General features: G+C 34.6%; 1 long non-coding RNA gene across 2 annotated transcripts in view; it reads right to left on the bottom strand.

Annotated features, from left to right (window-relative positions):
• Positions 1-22,348, bottom strand: part of LOC146544202 (uncharacterized) — a 182,105-nt gene that overhangs the window by 129,779 nt on the left and 29,978 nt on the right. For both annotated transcript variants that reach the window (XR_014883325.1, XR_014883326.1), the window contains exons 4-5: positions 21,268-21,360; positions 12,785-12,949 (exon numbers count right to left, since the gene is read on the bottom strand). This is a non-coding gene — a long non-coding RNA (uncharacterized LOC146544202). The remainder of the gene's footprint in view (positions 1-12,784; positions 12,950-21,267; positions 21,361-22,348) is intronic.

Below are 22,348 nucleotides of genomic sequence, written 5' to 3'. Positions count from 1 at the left end.
AAAAATAAAGATAGTAAGGTAAGGCTGTGCATTGATATCTAGAAGTAAAACTCAAGATACTTAATACATTGTGGACCATACAGTAGCCTTCACTTAAGAATTCTTAACTAACTGCTGTGTGCACACAAATATTCACTAATGAATACTTCTAAAAGATTTTAATGGAAGTGGGACCTTCACATAACTAGAGAGTAGCGAATATAGTTTATTTTTAAAAAGGGAAAAAAAAAAAAAAATGAAACTACAGAGCACTCTTAAGAAACCATTAAAAATTTTGAAGTACTGCGCACCTTTTCTTTATGTTTGAGTAAGACTCAAGATAGATGCATAAAAGGGGTGATGTCATGTTTACAGCAGTAACAAGCATCTCAAGAGGAAGCAAGAAGAATTTGGCTTAAAAAGAAAGAGAAAGGCTGAAAACAGGTATGACAACTGTTTAAAAATATATGGAAAGGAGGTAAACAGCAAGGAGGATGCACAGCTTTTTCAGAAAAAAAAAACGATTAGCATAACAGGAAGAAATTGATATTAAATAGATGTGAAAATAGTCAGAATGGAAATGAGAAGCAAGCTTTTAACCACTGGAGGAATGAAAATCTCACACAACCTTATTATAGTCAAACTGAGAGCAGAGAACCCAGCTAGCTTTTTAAAGGAGAATTTGATAAGTCTTCTACAGTATGGTTTCTAGTTGTAGTGCAAGACTGACCCTAACATTACCGTTCTTTCTAGTTCTACATTTTCAAAGCCTCAGTTGAATTTTGGACATTTAAAAAAGACCTTTGATAAACAAATACATAGTGATGCTAGTTTTAACTTGTCTGCAGTTATTTGGAAGACTTAACGCTACATTTCTCTCTTTCCTCAAAAAAAAATCAAAAGATTTTTGTCAGTTATGGCAACTAGAAGTAATTCTGATGGTCTGTTTCCTTGCTTTACAAATGTTTTAAAGGTATTTTATGGATCTTGAGAGATATTTGTTTAATGGATAAGCATTCAACAGGCACTTGGTTGTCTACACAAAATTTGTTTACAGAAATGTCTGTGCTCTATGCAGTACTGGAAGGGCAAAGCCAGGTTAGTGCAGGATTTAACATGTTTGTTGTGAATTATCCAAATTTTTAGGGTTGTTTTTTTTTATGTGTTTTTTGTTTTAATATTTTTACTTTCACAAGGTATGTTCAGTTTTCCCCTTTCATAGAACCTAAAAATTAGCCACTAGACCAAGTTTTGTACTTTCTCAGTAAGCTGAGAGCGAGTTCAAAACAGTGGGATAATTTTATACAGTGAAGCTTAAATTTGCACAGCATAAACATTTATACACTTAGATGACATTCTTTTCTTCTTCACATACCATTTTCTCTTTCTACACAGTCTTCCCCCTTCTAATACCAGAGGTGTGAGGATCAGCAGTGATAATGGACTGTAAGCAAGCTTTAACACAAAGATGTGAAGTTATATAATTTTAAGGACGTTGGCTGACAATGATGCTGTGGTTAAACCTCCGTTCACTGGTTCACCCTGGAAATAAGACTAAAACATGGCATGCTTCGACCTTGCTCAATACATCCTTGGACTTCCTGCAGAACACCTGTATTTTGGGCTATCTGCACAAACAAGGATGATGACAGTTCTGGTAACTAACAAAACTGACCTTTCTTTCTGGCAGACAATAGGACATGGCTTAGAAATTATATAAATCCACTCATTCCATGCTAGAAAGAGGTGTATATTTGCAGAAACTTTTTCATTGCTTCACTGAAGTGTGTTGGTGTGCTAAGGAGAAAATTTGCTTCTGCACTGTATAGTGGCACCTTTGAACAAGAGGCCAGCTTGAGTTTGCAATCAATATATAAAATTACACTTACATAGTGTCTATATAGCTTGCCACTTAGCCTGACAGAACTTTGCTTTTACTTTGAACAATTGCTGTCTTTACGAATCAAGGTCATAACCTGGGGGGGAAAAAAAAAAATCATATTTATCAAGAATTGGTTTGAAATCATTTTTTGAATACAATATATTAGAGTGTAACAACTTGGTAGACGGCATAGAACTCAGATGACTTAGCTTTATGAAGCAGAATTTTGTTGGCTCAGGGTAAAATTTTACAATTACAAATACATGCATGTAGTTTCCTTGCTATGACTGCAAAAGAAGATTCACAGTTAGAGTGAAACAGCACTTTAACTCACAGTATAGGCTGCAACACGTTCTTGACTCAGTCACTTGCTTGTTGTCTGAACTAGGAGAGCTTCTCAGAAGTCCAATTAAATAGAATCCTTTTTTGAAAGAACATCACGTGAGAAAAGTTCAAGATTGGCAAACCACTTTCTGCCACTCAGCAAAGAGAAACTTACACAGCCTGTCAGATAATGAATCTCTCAAACTGTTGAATTGATATAATGAAGTAGATAGGAATACTAAAATTATCAATGTGTCTGAGTGAAAGATAATCAGCAGAGAAGACCAAGCTGGAAATAATTTAAAAGTTGGTGGCTATTCCTGAATGGTGCCAGCACACAGATTTTAATCACTAATTCTGGACAAAATCATAGAACCATAGAATTGCCCAGGTTGGAAAAGACCTTAAAGATCAAACCCAACTGCAACCTAACCATTCTACCCTAAATCACGTCCCTGAGCACCACAACCAAACGGTTTTTAAACATATCCAAGGATGGTAACTCAACCACCTCCCTGGGGAGCCTATTCCAGTGCTTAACAACCCTCTCTGTAAACAAGTTTTTCCTAATATTGAACCTAAACCTACCCTCGTGCAACTTGAGCGTTTCCCCTCCTCCTGTCACCAGTGAGAAGAGACCAACCCGCCCTTGCTGAAAGCAGGTATATAAAGAGAGCAATATTCAGGTATATGAAGAGAGCAATAAGGTCTCCCTTCACCTTCCTTTTCCTCAGACCGAACAGCCCCAGTACCTTCAGCCTCTCCTCATAGAGCACATTCTCCAAGCCCTTCACAAGCCTTGTTCCCTTCTCTGGACCTGCTCCAGCACCTCCCTGTCCTTTCTGTACTGAGGTGCCCAAAACTGAACACAGGACTCGAGGTGAGGCCTCACCAGTGCCGAGTACAGGGGCAGGACGACTTCCCCAGTCCTGCTCACCACCCCATTCCCGATACAAGCCGGGATGCCATCGGCCTTCTTGGCCACCTGGGCACACTGCTGGCTCATATTCATATCATGGCTGTCCATCAGTACACCAAGGTCCCTTTCCATCAGGCAGCTTTCCAGCCACTCCTCCTCAAGCCTGTAGGGTTGCCTGGGGTTGTTGCGACCAAAATGCAAAATACTGCAGCTTAAAATGCGATCTGAATAACAGAAGGCTGGAGGGAACAACAGAATTCTCTGATGTTCTGGATGCACTTGAGGCAGTGTTTGGTTAAGTCAGCACAGCCTGGTAATCTACTACATAAATATTCTCAGATGTACAAAGTTTTAAACAGGCATATTTCTCAGTGTAAGGGTTACGACAAAAAAAAAAGTTTGGCAATAAAATGGAACTGTATGAGTTTAGCAACAAATTCTAGAAATGAATTTTTACATCCTTGAAACAGGCAAGTCACTGTAAACCAATTAGACGATTCTGATGTACACCTCTATATTACTCTAAAATACCACATTAGCTTAGTTTTTAAATGGTAGTTCTTATTGTAATACTGAATTAAAGGAATTCATCAAGATTCAAAACAAAAAATGCAACAAATGATATATTAAAAAAAAAGAAAGCAACAAGCTAAGAGTCTACACTTTTACAAGGTTACAAAGAACAAATGTAAAAGCATAAAATATTAGGTTAATAAAATTACAGCATAAGGTACATAAAATTACACCTGTGTGATATACAGTCTATATACAGTGATATTAGTGTATGCACTGTAAACAGGCCTCGTCTTTTGGGTTTTTTGGGGCATTATTTGAATAAACAAAAATTAATTTAAGGGAATTATAGTATGAAAAAGGCACCATTGACAAGTGCACAACCATATAATGTCTCATTTTTACAGACACAAGGCCCTCACGTTAAAATTTAAGCAGCTAACATTTACGGACTACTTTAAAAAAAAAAACTCCTGTTGAATATTTCAGGACTCAATTATTTAGAAATATTGAGAAAAAAGTTGCACCAAATCACAAAAGAGTATATGTGAATCAAATTAAAAAGACAAAAAAAAAGCAAATATAATTTTCAATTTTATCTTTTAGGTCTTTTTTTCTTATATTCAGGTTTTAAGTCAGTAATTACCTTGGAGTGTTTACAACAATTATAGAATAACATTGATTAATTAGGAAAGAAAGTGAAGAATACTAATCAATCCTTATGACAGTTTTTCTTCTCCCACCTCAAGTCTTTTCGTCACCCACAAAGAACGTGTTTTCTATACTGTTCAGATTCTTTGAAAAAACATTCATATTCTTGTCCATTCACACAAAACGCTCTTAGTGAGCATTGTTTTAGGAGGAGTGGGTGGTAGGCAGGGGGCACAGGATGTGGAGAGAACAGATAGGATGTCAGGTGAAGATGGAAAGCTGTGCCCTCTCTAACCAGCTGAAGACTCTGCATGATTGTTTTCTTACAAATAATACCTGTGGGTGTTGAAACTGTTCAGAGAATCTATCAAACATACTCTTTCACTTTGCTGTTGTAACTCCATAAAATTTATTCTCATTTCAAAAGACTCTTGGCAATAATACCTGTAGGTGGTTGAGTAATTTAGAGAAAAATCTGTCAAACCCATTTCCACAGACTTTAGCAATAGAATTCAGTAATTACTTTCAAAGTTGTAAAATGCAATGATTTATTTTCAGTATATTCAGAAAGTTCTAAATTGAGCTTTTATGTTTTATTTGAATGACTTCTAATAAGTGTAGTTGAAGAACTAACTCAACGAGTAGATCTCATAATTGTGCAGCATTTCATTTAACTCACAATAGGAGCAGAATGTCAGTGCTGCACTTAAGTAATAGATATGACATTGCTGCAAGTAAGTTCCCATTTTCATGCAGGAAGACAGTCCACATTTAGCTGTCTCCTTACATAACTCTAAAATGATACATCTGTAACTAACCTTGATTCAATCTTTTCTGTGCAAAACTACAGACTATTTATGAACAACGTAACTCTAGAACTCCTTCTCCTGCCCAGCAGATATTCTTAATATTTCGTAAATTCAGAATAATAAAATGGATTTGAAAACTCAGAATTTTATTGTAAACCTCGTAATACCCAAGAGTTTTCTTAAGTGCTCCCAGATTCAGGCGCACATTCAAATTCCTTTGCTTAACAACCTACCCTTGTCAACTGAGACAAATGAGTGAACGATTATACAGCCTAGCCTATGGCAAATATGATGTTTTTTGACCGTACTCGATCCCTAAAGAAAGGAAGTTAGTTCAAGATGAACTGATAGAATCGAGAAGAACACAAAGATAAAATCTGTAATTTTGATCATTTGACAAATTCTTAGTTTGGGTGATCAAAATTACTTTACACGCCATTAAATCAAAGACTATAAATGCAGAGCACTCAAAAAAAAAAGTCAAATTCATATTTCCATGCAGAGATGCACTTATTTCAAATAGGTACGGGCATCATTTTGTGTTAATTCAATTACAGGACTGGCAATATAACGGAAAAGAGTGAATTGTTTTCCCCTTTCCAACAGCAAAGAATACGTGCCCTGCTAGGATTCACTTGGTTACGTATGTGGCAATGATTCCAAGTCTAGTCAAATAGGAGTTGCAAATGTGTTGGACAAAGGTGTTGGACGCTGCTGTAACTTCTCTAGTCCTAAATGCTTAATTTCTAATTTGCAAAAGAATCTCATCTTGTTTGTGGTCTACGCTTTGACTTGTATATATTTTCTTAGTTATATTCTATACATTTCTAGAAAACATTCATGTTCAAACAGAGAGAAGCAAAAAATAACCGAAGTTAACAATGAAAAACAATCCAGAAATGACATTCTAAGAGTATTAATTTAATTCTTTACTCACATTTTCAGACACATTTCCTCTCACCACTATATTCTCTCTACAGAAGGAACTGGTTAAATTATAGTGAAAAAGCACAGGACATTGTTAGCAAATCACCTCATCAGAGCAAGGGCTATCTCACTGGAAACATGAAGCAGGAGTACCATTACCACCCAAGTTACTGTGAAGCTTTGTAGTTCAAAGGAGAAACTGTTTATAAATTACACACCAGTAGAAGAAAAAACAGACGCAATATATTGATTGCTGCTTATAAAAATGAAAAGATTGATCAGTCATCCTCTTAATAAATACGCTGTATCTGTGCACTTAGTCAAATTAGCCTTTTTTATACAAAGAAGGCTTTAATTACCCATTTTTCAATAATCTCAACCAAATTTTCTTTCTCACTAGATAAAGCACTGTGTGATACTGGATTTGACAAACCCATCCTTCATGCTTTCTAGACATAACTTTTAATCCCACACCTTTCAAAAATATATTTCAGAAGAATTTAGGATTTCCAATAGTTTTCCCTGGAAAGAAAAACTCTCCACAGATATTCTTTATTCAAAATGCAATATAATACACAGCAGAAATGCCTTCTATGCTGTATCAATCAAGTGCCATCAATTTTGAAACAAACAAACAAGCAAACAAAAAACTAGTTAAAGTATCAAAATAATTTTCTTACAAGATAAATAGCTCAGATAAAATTTTCCTACGATACATGTTTATGAAAAATCAGAAGGAGCCATTTATGGTTTCACAAACCAACAGATAGAACACTTGGTTCAAATCTGAAACATCACAATATTAACTCACTGTGATTACAAAGCTTTGGTTATCACCCCTTGCAAGTGTCAAATCAAATCAATGTAATGTTATAATTTTTTAACTATCTGGTAACAGCTGAACTCTTTAGATAATAATTGTTTCTTAGGTGTATTTTAATGTTGGTTTAGAGAAAAAGAAAATGCTCACATTTTTACAGACTGTCAAATGAATAAGGCTGAAAAACAGCAAAAATTGCCTTACTTGTCCTGACCTAAACAGTTTTGCAACAAGGTAAATGAATTATTCCATACAGACAGACATACAAGCCCCAAAGTGATGGAAATAAATAGGGCTTTGAAATAACAGCGTTCATTTTTCAATACAGCTTTTGCTTTCAGAATAATTACCTATGCACAAACTCTAGGTGGCAACATTGCACTTACGGTATTACTAAAACAAAATGTCATGCTAAGTCCCTACATATTCTCTTTATCAACATTTTATGTGCCACAGATCTATAGCCTCTTATTATAAGTGTAATGAAGCAGAAGTTATTGAAGCATTTTATTGATTGCTCAGATCACAAGTTTACTGTCATACTGAATTGGCACCTTACTTGCTGAAGCAAACTGCTGACACCTTTTTAAAAAAGTGACAACTACATCTATTTCATGACCAGAAATCCATTTTCATCTCTATCAAGACAAGAATGCAATTTTCACTTCATTTAACTGATGTTAGGCCTGCTCAAGGCATGACACTTAGAAAAAGACACAAGTTTAAGGTTCTTAAAATACTTCTGGTAACTAGAATGCAGTTCAGCTGTGGGAAAAATTTCAACCATCACTCAAACTATAAACAATGCAACATGATAAGAATCACTTATCTGAACTATCAAGAGGGCAGTATTTTCTATCAGTTTCAAACTGCAACACTATTTCCGTATTCTGTTAATAAGAAGCTGTGTTGAAATATTACACTTTCGCATAAAATCTTGCTTTACACAAAGTTTACTTCAACACGATATTATTTCCTGAGCGGTCCCTACACAGGTCAAACAGACAAAAAATTCATTTTTGCGTGACCTCTGAAGATTGAAATAAAGATACTTAACACCTCTTCCTGAGTGTGAGTCAATGTCATATAAAATTAGATGAGCAGAAGCTGCAACCAAGAGGAAGCTTAAATATTTACGTCTAAAAAAAAGGCAGGGGGAGGTGGGCGAGTGAGGTGAACTCAGGCTGTTCACTAACAACACAAATGCAAGCTAGTGTTGAACAGGAAATCAAAGTTTTTTTCCTTTTTTCAAGGGGTATCAATTATAATGCCATCTTTAGCAAAACATAATCTGATTTTCTGAAAATAGCATTACAAATTACTTCGCTGTAATATTCTGATAACTCTGCCAATTAACATGGATATAAATTATACCATATATATGATATATATATATATATATATGCACGAAAAACATACTGATTATAAAATACTTGGCAAATAAAACGTATCACTTGTTAGTTTCTCCCAGCCTAAACACTTGCAAAAGGATTCTAAATAACAATTAGTTTATATTTTAATTCGGGGGAAAAAAAAACAAAAACAACACATAAAAGAATCATTAGAAATCTTACCACACAACAAAATTGCTAAAATCTGTGGAAAACCAACTGATGAGTCATTACATATATGTTTCTTACAGAGAACAAAAAAGAAAAGTTATGCAGAGAAACTTCTGTATTTGTTTCATGAATATATTCAACCTTCAGTACTTGAGTTGGCTATTTCAAAAGAGTAGTCAAAGATAATAGAAGAAATGTATTTTTTTTTCTTTTCTCTTTGTTCTAATAAATGCATTATTTCACTTAAAAAAAAATCAGCATTATTTTTTAAGGATCTACATAGCAAACTGAGCAAAAACTTACGAACTATGATGTCTCTCGATTCAGCTTAGAATAATAACAGCAAAGCTGTTGCATGTACTCCTGAAATAATACATTAAAGCTAGAGTTCCCATAGCCGAAACATAAAAATACAGATGAATAGTGGAAACAGCCAATAGTTTTATTCTCTCTTATTTTCTTGTGGGTATTTTCATACTAGCCCTATTGCTTTAATGTAAATTGCTGTGGTTCAAATGATTAATTATCATGACTATAAATTCTGCTAGATCAAGCTTACAAACAATTTCCTGTCACTTCTCATCCCAGCTCAGTGCCCTCATCCCCACATATAGCATGCTTGCAGTAAAATAAAAGGCAACTGAGCAGAACCTTAGGACAGGCTGTGTTTGTTAACTGCTGCATTGAAGCTTTGCTAAGTTTGTCCGAGTATCCTACGTTCAAAACCATTTAAGTATACTTCAGCAACTTGTCATTCTCAAATATTTATACCTATACACTTTTCATAATAAATCTTAACTGTGGCAATGACTGGGATTATTCTTGCATTTACCTGTTCATTTGTGTTCTGTGCCATTTACTAAAGGGGCAGATAAACAGCTTGAATAAAGTGTAATTCTAAATGAAGAAAATGTTTAAAAATCATTAATATCATTTTAAAAGGTATTTGAGTCTTCTCTTTTGGTCTCTGTTTAGCTGTGCTAGGCCGGTGAATGACAGCTTCCCTGCTTGAAGCATACAGAAAGCACAGCCTTCCTCATTCACTGTCAGTACTATGGCCTTTTCACACGTTCCCTCCACAGCAGTGTTTGTCCCCAAACACTGGAACCCAGCACAATGGCATTCCTACTTCAACACCCCCACCAAGAGCACCACTACATATGAAGAATGTTAATGAGATGGACATCCCCCATCTCTGAAAGTGTTAACTGTGTCTCATGCTATCAGATATAATCTTATTTCTATTGTTAGGTGTTCATTTTATTTGAGTGCAGTTTCATTTTTCAGATGTTTTTCTTCTGAAACATTGCTAATAGAAAATATAGCAGCTGGACAAAAAGATTTTAAAAAGTCTTGCATGCATTTATCCAATTACACATTATTTATGTAATAACCCAGATTTTAACAATCATATTTATTAAGGCATCTCAGAAATTCCAAGAGTCACCAAAAGAGCGTGTTTAAGATCGTAAAGCATAAGGATACCACCTGAAATACTAATAACAAAATAATTCTAAACAGTACTATGTTTAAATCTCTCCCACCCCTCCCCTTTTTTGAAACTGCATTTCACAGTCACAGAATTCACGGCAGCAAAATGTCAAAATAAGCTTTATCAAGATTTTAGTGAAGCTGCTATAATATTTTACAGATATACAAATGCAATTAGAAAGAACTGAAAGGAAAAGAGATCAGTAGCTTTTTGTAGTATAGTGTATAAAGGTTTTTTATTTTTATTTTTTTTTCCTATCTCTTTCATTTCGGGCACTGCACAAACCTTTCCCTAAACATCAAGTACTCTCAGTTTTACCTAGTTCACTCCACCTTACGTTATTCTCAAGGAATACCAATTGCAGAATACTGATAGCCTTCTTTGAAAAGGTACAAAGACTACAGCAAAGAGATATAACTCCTCACTGCTTCCTTCCTCTGGGGCAAGAAGCAACAGCGTGCTTTTAAAAAGCACTGAGCAGTGCAACTGCACAATATGGACCAGAAGCTAAGTGTTCTTTTAATTCAATACATGCATTTTAAATTTAATTCCAGATGGATTTTAATAGAAGTAACATGTATTTACATATTATTTGTTGTTTTTTGTATTTGATTTCTATGGACAGAGTGTACTAGGAAAACAACATGGGATCAAAGAATTTCCTCCTGCCACTATTTTTACCTCCGTTCCATTTTTATTATAGTGAATAGAGAAAAATAACTAAAAATAATGAAAACAAAGTAACGCCACAATAAATAGAAATCAATGCATTTTTGTAATACTATCGGATTTTATATTGGTATAAGTGCTGTACACAGTTACGACAGTCATGCTGTCAGGCCTTGGCACAACAGGACAAACTGAGAGAGTATTTTGATTCAATGTCCTGGTTTTTTATGACTGTGCATCCTAACCTTGCATCTGTACCATAGAACAATTTACTCTTTACCAAAAAAACTTGTTTTAGTTACTTACAAAGGTCAGCATAGTGAGAAGGCAGTTATTTCAAGGTGTTTTCATAACTACAGTATAAGATAGCCTATTTTACCAGTTTTATTTATGTTCAGTACTAATAAAACTTCCAATACAAAATGGTCCAAAAAACTAAGACAATTTAAATTGATTTGCATGTTATATATTATCTTTGAGGTAATACAGTTTAAACTAACACAAGCTTTCAACACATTCACTTCACAAAACACTTAACATCCTTCTGATGTAAAAGCACTTAAATGAATTGGAAAAGTTTACTAAAATATTTTAGTTGTAAGGTTTTTTTGTCAACAACTGCCATACACACAAATGTACACATACATTTATCCCTATAATCCGAAGACCCTTAAAAGCTGAAAATATCCAGCAATGTCATACTGAACACTTCTGTATATATGTGAGCCTTTCAGCATAAAGAAACACTTGCCTCCAGAAGAGATTTCACATCTATGAAAATTGTTACATTTTCAGTCATTTATCATTTCCAGCTAAACAATGCTGGACAATCACCAGAGGAATAATTAATACAAGTTAATTTTCTGAAACTTCCTTACACGTACTTTATAATGATGAGCAAAAAATTGTTGATATTGACAGACTTGCATATGAATTTTTATTTTTGTCTGCTTTACTCTGCTAATTACCTCTATACTTACTTAATACTTCTAAGCAAGCTGTATATTTTTTCTAAAAGAGAAAAGGCTGTGGAAAGTAACATATCTCATTCCTATGGCCTTTGTGACAGGCAGCATTGTCTTTAAAGTGAAGACAGTAAATAAAATGTGTAAAGATATTTCTCAGTCTTTAACGTATCGCTGTACTGATGCAGAAACATTTTGAAACACGCTTTTTTCTTTTCTGCTTGTTTCCCTCTCACAAACACACTCATTTCTGTTTTGGTTTTTTGTTTTTTTTTTTTTTGTTGTTTGATTTCTTCTTGCTGACCACTATTAGCTCTAGACAGGAATACTCTCTTGTAGTCAATTCTCATTTCTCTTTATGGATCTGACAGCAGGAGGTGCTGTATAAACAGTGTGACTGACACTTTGCTCGCACTTCTCCTCCCCCTTCCTACACAGACTGGCAGTATGATAGTCATTCTTAACTCTGAGGCTTGAGATCATTTTGAAATTCTAGTTTCCTAGCTGGTTGGTTAATTTCTATAAAGTATATTTCCTGGAAAATCTGTACATGGCTTTTATACATTATCCACCTTAAAATGTTTAAAAATGTGAACACACGTAAATACCCTAAACAAGACCTTTTCCTTTTTTTGTTTTTATTTCCTAAAATAAAACACCCGGTTAGAAAAATACCAAAATCATCTTATTGCTACTGAGCTATGAAACAATATATTCACTCTCTGTATTCTACAATTTTTTCAAAATAAAATGCATTTCTGATAATAAAGCAAAAAAAAGAAATAATCTGTAATGGCATATGCATAGTAATTAAGTATGGGGTTTTGTAAATATTATAGTTATCGAATCTTTCATAATGCAACACTAGTTACATGTTTCATTTATTTAACAAATAAATCTTTCAGCTAAATAATCTTTTAGGTTAGCTTTATGAGAAGATCTATGGGACCATTAAAAACTGCAGTGCAGAGCAAGCTATGAAAAAATCACTGCTTTATAGAATTTCCACATCAGGAGCAACACAGCTAAGCACAGCATGCAGCAAGAGAACAGGATACGTATGACATCTCTTACCAAAAGAGATACACAATTAAATCCTTTACTGTTGCCTTTGTGATTACAGGATAAGTATTTTGTTTTCCTTAAAAGTAATGCAGTTTATGCAATACACGTCACACTTCCTTATGATACAGTACCAATTGTTTTTTTTGTTTTTTTTATAGAAACAGTACATTGCAAAATAAAAGACTTTTAAGAAGTGGGACAACTCACCGGCTTGCAACAGTTTGCAGACTTGTAATCGTTGGTGCAGGGCCAATAGAGCTTCTTGGATATACATCTTTGCTCTTAAGAGGCTGAAACCTTCTCTGTCAGAGACCCAACCAGGTCCATGCAAAAGTGTGATGGAATTTTGCAGGCATCTGTCAAGCACAGGAGCTAAGCAAAGAAAAGAAGGAGAAGAAAAAAAAAAAATGCATTCTTTTGATCTAACCAAAATACAGTCTCTAACACAGCCTCAGCATTAGAGCTAACTCTTAATATCTATTATTTATATCTGACCTGGGTTAAGTCTTGGAAAAGCAAGTCCTGCATTTCCAGTGGCCACCATGAAGGATGTATTTATATTGAGACACCCCCCATGAAAGACTCATAGGCTTCGTGAGCACACCTGAATAGTTCTGAAGTGTGCCTAACTAGCTGCACAGAGTGTCATGGTGTGCACTGATTGCCTTATCTTCTCATTTATCACAGATGAGTTGGAACCAACCTTGCTGAAATCTACTTGCATTGTCCTGATAAAATTGCAAGATCCATGTTGTTTTTGTACACAGTTTCCTGTTGAGTAGCTTACATATACCGAACACATTTCAAATAGTAGCACTCATAAAATATAATCAACAGTCTATTAAGCAATTTTATTATAACTTTCTCATTGCCACTACTTGAAAAACAACTTCTAATAAATAAATAATAAAAAAAAATCAGTGTAGCTGTTTAATAATCACAGAAGGCCAAATAAAACAATGGACTGAATTGATTCATGGTGATGGTCTCAACAAGATCTTTATTTGCTATTCCTGGATTTCAAATCACTGTAAAGGTTGAAAAGATTCTCTCTCAGGGACATAATGTCTCTACGCATCACAAATAAGGAAAGATTATTTGGTCTTCAGGCATTACTGAGATTCATGTACTTTACAGGTACTTGGTATTTTACTCTACCTTGTAATGTACACATGGGTCTTTCTTATGTGACAAAATAAAACAGCATTAACTAGCATTTCAGGATTTCGCTTTATATTATAAAAAGGAGGAGAGGAGAGAACAGTGGATGAATAACACTTCACTTATTTTATTGAGACAAAGTTTCAATTCAGACATGACAAATATTTAGCCTCATCAGCTGCTTAGTCAGCTGCAGAAGCAGAGAATGAACTAAGACCATAATTTAGAAACTTCCATATATGAGTTCTTGGACAAAGAAGGAATGAAACTTACAGTTAAACCCATCTTCAAAAATAATTACTACTGTAATTTGCTTAAGTGAATCTATTTTATGAATGAATTTAGTATACAGCTAATCAAAACCATGTTTATTTTACTGAAAGACACAAGTTCTTTTTTTTTTAAGTTATGTTAAAAACTAAGTCTTCTGACTTCCAGAATTTTGTGATATCTTATTATTTAACCAGCCATTTAACTCATGCTCACATAAGTAGTCCTGATAGCTTCCTTATACTAAGTTAACATCTCCAGCAGAAGTCAGTGAACTCATATTTTTCCAGACTATTTCAATAATGCACTTACTCTCTAACACTGGAGTCAGACACAAAATTAAGAAGATAAAGATGAAGTCATGAATGAGGTCTGAGCAGGAAAACATGAGTGAATTTATTTGAGACCTAAGTAAGCAGTATCAGAACTAAATATATATTTCATGTCACGTGGGATGGGGCTTGACTCATACTTTGTTCAAACCAATTATAAAGACAGAAACCTGATTTCAGTGAATTTTCTGGAAGTTCCACCAAAAACGTCAGCGAACGAGGTTTCCATTCACTGCTTTGATTTTCACTGCCATAAGTTTACAAACAGAAAATCAGATAAGCACAAGTAGTGCTGTTTTTCTGAGTCTGCAAGCAGGCTGAAACACAGCTGTGTCAAAGTGTGTATAGGAATTACATGTTACATCTGAAGACTAATTATAACACTATAATTTTATCACAAATAATTTCAAGGTAAATATAATGAGATTGTGCTTATTCACCTCTGAAGGTAGCGCATGCTTCCAAAACAGAGAAGGGATGGTTCCAGAACTTGCTAGAATGGCTCACAAGTGAAAAGACTCATATTGTAACCTCTTTCAGAAATTTCTAACACCCAAATTGCCTTTTAGTCAATCACAACGAGTAGCAAATCCAATTAATTTTGCATAAGCAATAGTTTTTTTTTTTTACATAAAAATCAGCTCTTTTTATCCATAACGCTATTGGCTTCATTTCATGCTTTTATGTTTCCAGATTTGTAACCTCAAACATTTTTTTTTTTTTTTTTATTTTAACTTTTTCACATTCTTTTGATCTCCTTTTAAAAACTCAAGATATAAAGAATATTTAAGTTATTAAGCATTCACTGAAGTAGAAAAACATGCAGAAAAGGAAGAATGAGGTTGAACAGCGAGGAAGCCATTTCAAAAGATTATACTTTTACTAAAATAGTCCTTAAATTTATTGCTCTGGATATTTGATTTATAATTTCAGAAAATACACTCCAAATTAAAAAAAATAAAAACAACACTGTTGCTAGCTTAGGAACAGTTAAGTTGTTCACATTTGGAACTGATGTAGATATGCAAGAGTAATAATTTTAAATGAAGAGCTAGTTATGACTGATGACTAGACTAGACTAGACATTCCTAGACATTAAGATATCAGCCAACAATTATATAGTGTGTTCAAGTACCATTTTTAGGCTTCTGTCCTTTTGGTTACTCACTCAAAGAAGGTACATGTCTGAAATAATATCCTTTTGGCAAAAAAAGTAATAATAATATTCACAATGAATTCATAAAATACTTCTCAATTCCACAAGACCGCTTTGATGACATGGTTTTATACAAACAAAATACACACTAAGGCAAAAAGAATTTACAGGCTAAAATTCCCAAAGATTTGCAAATCTACTCTTAAGTGTTGCATAGCCCATGAACATCACAAACATTGCAAACATTGACTGGGAAGTAGGATTATGAAGTTCAGTAACAGTGTATTACCTACAGAAAAGAAGTCAAGGGTTAACCCTTAGAAAGGAAGTGTATGAGGTATCTAAATAAGGTTTAAGAATGACTCACCGTGACGTGTGTCTCTCAGGAGCTAGAGACAGTATTCTGAGATTCTTAGGGAAATTATGAGAGAGAGCGTTAAGACAAAGTCCTTGACCAGAAAATGAAATAGACTGTAAAGGAAGGAAACCTTCCTCATTGATGTTTTTGAGTTAATAGCACATGAAAAAGAAAATATTTCATTACAGTGCAATTTTACACTCTTCTTAAAAAAAAAAAAAAAAAATTCCCAAAAAACAAAATCCAGAGATTTCAAATTCCACAAAAAGCAAGCAGAGGGGGAGCAGATAGTTAAGTGAAAGAATGGGAAAATCATCCTTGGGTAATTTGGAATCTTCACAAGAGGATTCCAAAAAATAAAAACAAATATCCCAAAATAAAGTTTATTAACTTTCTTCTAAAGCTCATGACATTACTTTGAGACATTTTTTTTACATCAATTTATCGTAGCAAATAGCCCAGAACAGTAAAAGGATCTTTTTGAGCATGTGGTGTTTTTTTCAAAATTGACAGTATCAAAAATCAGTAATATCTTTCCCATTACTGGAAAAGCTTTTCCATGTGATCAAAATATGAGATTTTTTTTTATTAAACTCATTTGACATCAGGCCTTTTCTGAAGGTACTTCTAATATGTGCTCTACACTGTCACACTAGACGGAGGCCACGAGATTGTGCTACCATACACTCTGCTTCACTGTTTCCATCACACAACCATCTGTCCATGGCAACTGGCATGTACCGACCAAATGTGTGGTTTAAGCACGGAAACTGAATGATGGAGAAAATGAGGTTTCCTGTGTTTTTTATATTATGTCAGTGTATTTTTATTCAAACAAAAACTAATCTAACAGCTGCTGTATACTTTTGTTTACATGCTGTATGTCAAATTGCATTGTCCCTAAGGTACTTAGGAGAGACGCGTTAGCAGTCATTTTCTTAAATACTGATGCCTATCCGAATTTGGATTTTTCCACCATTGAACAGAATGACAAGTACACGATTGCTGTACTTACAGCAATCTTTCACAGCTGCTTTGCTTTTTCAGTGATCCTATTAAATTGACGGCATATGCCTGTGGGGTCTACAACGTTACAATTCTGCTGAACAAGATGTGGATTGTACAATACAAATTTGTACAACAGAACTTGGCTTTATCGTGCAAACCACTTCCCAAGTCATCCCTCCATTTTTAACTGGAGCAAAATTTAGTTTGCAAACTTACCTCTATCTGTGACCTTTACAGAACACCTGGTTATATTAATTGTTTAGAAGTGCAAACTCTAACTCTCAGCGGTTAGTAGGCATGAAAACCTATGAAGTCTCTTCAGTTCCTAAAATGAGCATGAGTCATGTCTTTTCTTGAACTGAACGAAGTAGCTGTGCATTAAATATGCTGGCACATCTTCTGCTTGAGCAAGTGGACCGAAATGGTGTGAATTGTTAATGCCTTGCTGCTTTGGTTCAAGGCTTGTGATTGATCATTTGTAACTATATCTACTCCTTGTTCCATGAAATCAAGTATGGAGTAATGGGTTCATCAGATTTTTGGGTTAAATTGAGAGTGAAGAGGTACTGTGTGTGGAAATAAGAGTTGCCATGTTCAGGGCTGGCCTTGTAACAGCATGGAATCTAAAGGCGATATTCAAAACCACTTCACTCATCATACGCTTACTGATTCTGAATAGGGTCCATTTGCAGGGGACATTTGGTAGTTTTCCAATACACTTTATGCCTCTCTCTTCAGTTCTACCACCCTGCACATCTTTTTTTTTCCCCCCTCTCTCTTTTTTAACTACAATAGTTTATAACAAGTCAGCATAGAAAATTAATAGATTCAAATAACTTACTACGCAAAAGTAAAAATAGGCTAGGAATGAAGCGACTGTCCTCTTAATTAATGATACTACCCAAATGTTAAGTCATTTGCATGACTCAGATTAATAAGAACTGAGCAAAGTTTTACTTAAAATACAGAATAATAATCTCATAATTTTAAAAATAAAGAATAGGAAATTATATTTCCAGACAAAAGAAGAGAGTTATAGTAGTCTCAATATTAGTTCTCCATCCACTCATCTGCAAGAAAGACACGTTACCAGACACTGTAACGTGGCTTGTGACTTTACAAACAGCTGTGTATGGGACCACAGCAAACCCAAGCCTTCAACAACCAGAAGTGACAACTTGTGATGGCCTGCAGGAGAAAAATCACATTACAGTATCTCCGACAGAACAAGAAAGGTAATGTACATCAGAATCAAACGCTCACAATGTTCTGTTTCTGCAACAGAAGCCTCACTATATATACCGTACTATATTACCTCCTCTGTTGTATATTCCATTCCATCAGAATAAAATATACCAACTTTTTTCCATTGATTGATTTAATGATTCTAGTCACATACAGCTTGCAACTAGGTTTTCCATCTGCTCTTGTGCTGAAGTTCAGAGACAAAACTAAAAACTGAACTAATTTAAGAGAAATGCAGAAAAATAATTGCTAAACAAGTGTACTGCTTTTATAAATTTGTGCATATATTTGATGATTATAGCCACTAAGACAGAGATTCTTTAGTTCAGTGCAATTGCATCCAAGGTCATATGTGATTTTTTATTTCTTTTTGCTTAATATCTATTCAGATGAATGTAAATCTACAACAATCTAGCTGATGCACAAACTTTTGGATTAAGGTCTTTTGAGAGGCCTCAGTTCAACACAACATTCCAGAGGAACTCTGGAATCAATCCTGAATGAAAAAGCTGCTTTTTTTCCCCAAAATAAAATAATAATAATAATAATAATAATAATAATAATAATAATAATAAAAGTTCTGATAAAAATTCTGTCTCTTTTTCCCTCTTTTCACAAGAAGCATCTTCACATTATCATTTGAGGAACCTTGCTGAGTTCAAGTTTTTATATTGAAATATTTAATTAGAGTCATTTTTAATTAATGGAACTCATGATGGTTTTCTTAGCTCACAATTCACACTGAGAAGCTTTCACACACTACTATAAGGAGCTGTGGCACATGGAAGGGTTTTATCAAGCCCATGGAAATATTTTATGAAGACCAATAATTCTGCTAGCTATTTAATTTCTTAAATTGTGACTAGCATCCAGCTCCTCTCCTCCTCTCTCTTCTAAAATCTTAAGTGTTGAAGCCAGTACAGAAACCTCCAGATGAAATTGCAACAATCAGAAAACAAAGAGTCAAGAAAATTCACAGTTCACTCAATATTCTTCAGAACAGCTGGTTTTGATGCACTACTCCAGTCCTCATCTCTTTGGTCCTGTGAGCTTTAAAGGACCAAAGAAGCTTTGAGGCTGGAAAGGACCTCTAGAGATTGTCTAGTCCAGCCCCTCTGCTAAAAGCAGAGTCGGGCTACAGCAGATTGCTCAGGCTTTTGCTTGGTGCTAATCTGAATATCTCCAAGCATGAGACTCCACAGTTTCTCTGAGCAAAGTGTCTGACCATCCTCACAGTAGAAATTCCTTTCTTATGTTTCAATGGAATTTCCTGCACTTGGATTTATGTCCATTGCTGATAATTCACTGAATATGGAGAGTAATCTGGATCCATCTTCTTTACTCTCCTACTATCAGATATTGATGCATGCTGGTATGAACCACGTTCACTCATCCCTTGCGGTTAAGCAGTCACAGCTTTCTCAGCCTTGCCTCTTAAGAAAAGTCCTCCAGTCCCTTAATAATCTTTGTAGCCCTTCATTAGACCCACTCAAATGTGTCTGCATCTTTTCCATACTAGGGAAACCATAGCTGGGGATAACACTGCAGATTTTGCAGTAGTGCAAACAGAGGAAGAACTGCCTCCCTTGACCAGCTCATGATGCTATTGAAATACAGCCCAGGATGCTGTTGGCATTTGCTGCAAGGGTGCATTGCTGGCTCATGGCTAATTTTATGCTCAATGGAACTCAAACCCTTTCCTAAAAAGCTGCTTTCCAGTTATTTAGCTCTCCAGCCAGGTGGATGGCATTATACCTTTCCACCTGCAGGACTTAGTATTTCCATTTGTTGAATTTTACAGCATTCCTGTCTGCCTAGTTAACCATCCTTCTACAGTAGTTCTCATGTGCAAAAGTTCTTTAAGACCTGTATGAAGAAAAGAAACAATGCGTACTGCCAGATTCAATAAGAACAGAATTTATGGAGAAGGTAGACAGAGATCCTGGTGAAAATGAGAGGAAACTTTTGCTAGGCCACAGCTGCATCTTTCTTTTATTCAGGCAAAATTTTACTCCTAATGGATTACAGTTATAAAAAACGCTGTGTAAGAAGGGATATATTCTGATTTCATACCATGCCATGCAACTCCAGATTCTGTTCAGAGTTATTACCTAAGAATAAAAGGTGCTGTTCTTCATTCAGCCAGATAAGCACGCTGCAAGATAGTATGCCAGAAAGAGGAAGAAAACTGATCTCATATCATTTTTATGCACTCCAAACTACTTAGTCAGGTAAGGATGCCTTATGATGGAACTTAACACCGTGCCAACGCTCTCCTGACTACAACACATCATGTCAGCAGCTACACATTTGACAGACCTATTCAACAATCTTTCCATTTTGCCTCCTTGTAGCGAGCCTTCTATACAGAATAGACTAAGGTGTTTACAAAGGACTATATTCTGCATGTCAAATAAATTCTATAGATTCAGTTGTGCCTTCCAATGGAGTTTTAGAACTTTACAAAGCTAAGTGGAACTTAGAACTGAGCACTAAGTTCTATTTAAATATTAAATTTTAATGTAAAATATACACCTCTTCTGTTAGTATTAAATAATACAGATGATAATATGCAATAATATATTGCACGTATACTGGTAGGCATTATCTACTATAATACATCTACAATAATGTAGAGCTTACATAACATTACATTACATCATATATAGTGCTTTAAATTGGTTTGACTAGACGAGCTAATAAGAAATCAATTAAAATATATTCTTCTAATAATTGAAAATAGAAGCATGAGGAGAAAAATAATATGTAGCACACAATACTTGATAGTAGACATAGAGCCTATTTTTGTATCTCTATGAGAATACGAAAGATACAAGCTCCACAGAAACGTGCTTCTAAATTCATAATTATGATCTTAGCCAGATAAAGAAGAAAAACATTACTCAAGCTACGGGATCTATCAAACAAGACACATCTATTGAATTCCACATCTTAGGATAAAAATCTCAGACAGAAATTGAAGTTAAATGTAGGATGAAGTGCAGAAAACAAACTGACTCTTGCTGCAGCTTATTACTGCATTTTTTAGTTCACATTAAGGGCACCAACCTACAGAAAGGACATAAGAAATAATGCCGGATTCGCTTTTCTAAGTTCTAGCTGTGGTAAAGCAAAAACCTGTCCTAAAAATTCTACTTACCATTCATAATATTGCCAGTGATGTCTCCACATATATTGCAGTACTATCTTACGTGAGAATTAAAATTCATCCTCAGTTTTCAATCACTTAAAACTTAGGGAAAAAAAAAAGGAGTGTTACTACAAATAATTCAGATTAAGTTTATTAAAAATTTATTAAGAAAAACGATTAATTCCCCATCACAGTATGAATATGTTCTAAGTATATTCTAAACAGCTACAGTTTAAATATTAATCACTTGGAGAACAAAACGTCTTTGGAGGACAGCTTACAATCCACATAAAATTCAATGTGCAGATGTTGATTCCTTTGATTTCCGGTAATGACTATATGTATACTAAAATATGGATGTGTATATGTAAATTTCTGAGGAACACATTAAATGAAATATTCCCAGTTCTCCTTGGGAAAAAAGTAACAGTTACTTTTACAACAGTTCCAGAAGTTAAAACAAAATGTTAAGTGTTTTTTAAAAAGTGAAATAGTAGGAAATCAACAAGAGTAACTAAACCCTCTCTGATACTTGACACCTACATGTTACAAGGTATAGAAAGAAAACTGCTATTAATTTCTAATTAGCTTAGCTATGCAAAAAGATGAAAACTCTGTGTAGTTTTTTAAAATGTGCTTTCACAGACCATTTAAAATCACGGTGGAAATACAAGACAATGACTTAAAAGTTACTTCAGAAAGGTGACCTGAGAAAAAGACTTGTTAGCAGTGCGAAGTGTATGGTCTGCTACTGCACATGAATAACACTGGGTGCTGCAGGAAAAAAACAGGCTGCATGTCCCTACTACCCCTTTATGTTAGCTACGTATTTTGAACAGATCATGCAGTTTCAATAAAAAGATACGCTAATCTCTAGAAATGTAACAATTGCTTAATTTCAACATCCATATTCTGTTTTTTCCTAGTCATGTATCAGAGCTGCAGTTTTAGAGAGAAGTATCACACTATTAAGATTTTATGTTGAACCAGATTTTCAGATTGAGTAACATGAAGTCGCAAGTCACCTTAGACGTGTACTACAGCCTTGTAAGTACTATTGCTTTGCTACATGTTCTTTAAAATAATTGTA

This window comes from Meleagris gallopavo, chromosome 5, assembly GCF_905368555.1.
Source record: "Meleagris gallopavo chromosome 5, MGAL_WU_HG_1.1, whole genome shotgun sequence".
NCBI lineage: Eukaryota > Metazoa > Chordata > Aves > Galliformes > Phasianidae > Meleagris > Meleagris gallopavo.
Note: the sequence above shows the minus strand (reverse complement) of the source record. Positions and strands in the feature narration are given on the sequence as shown.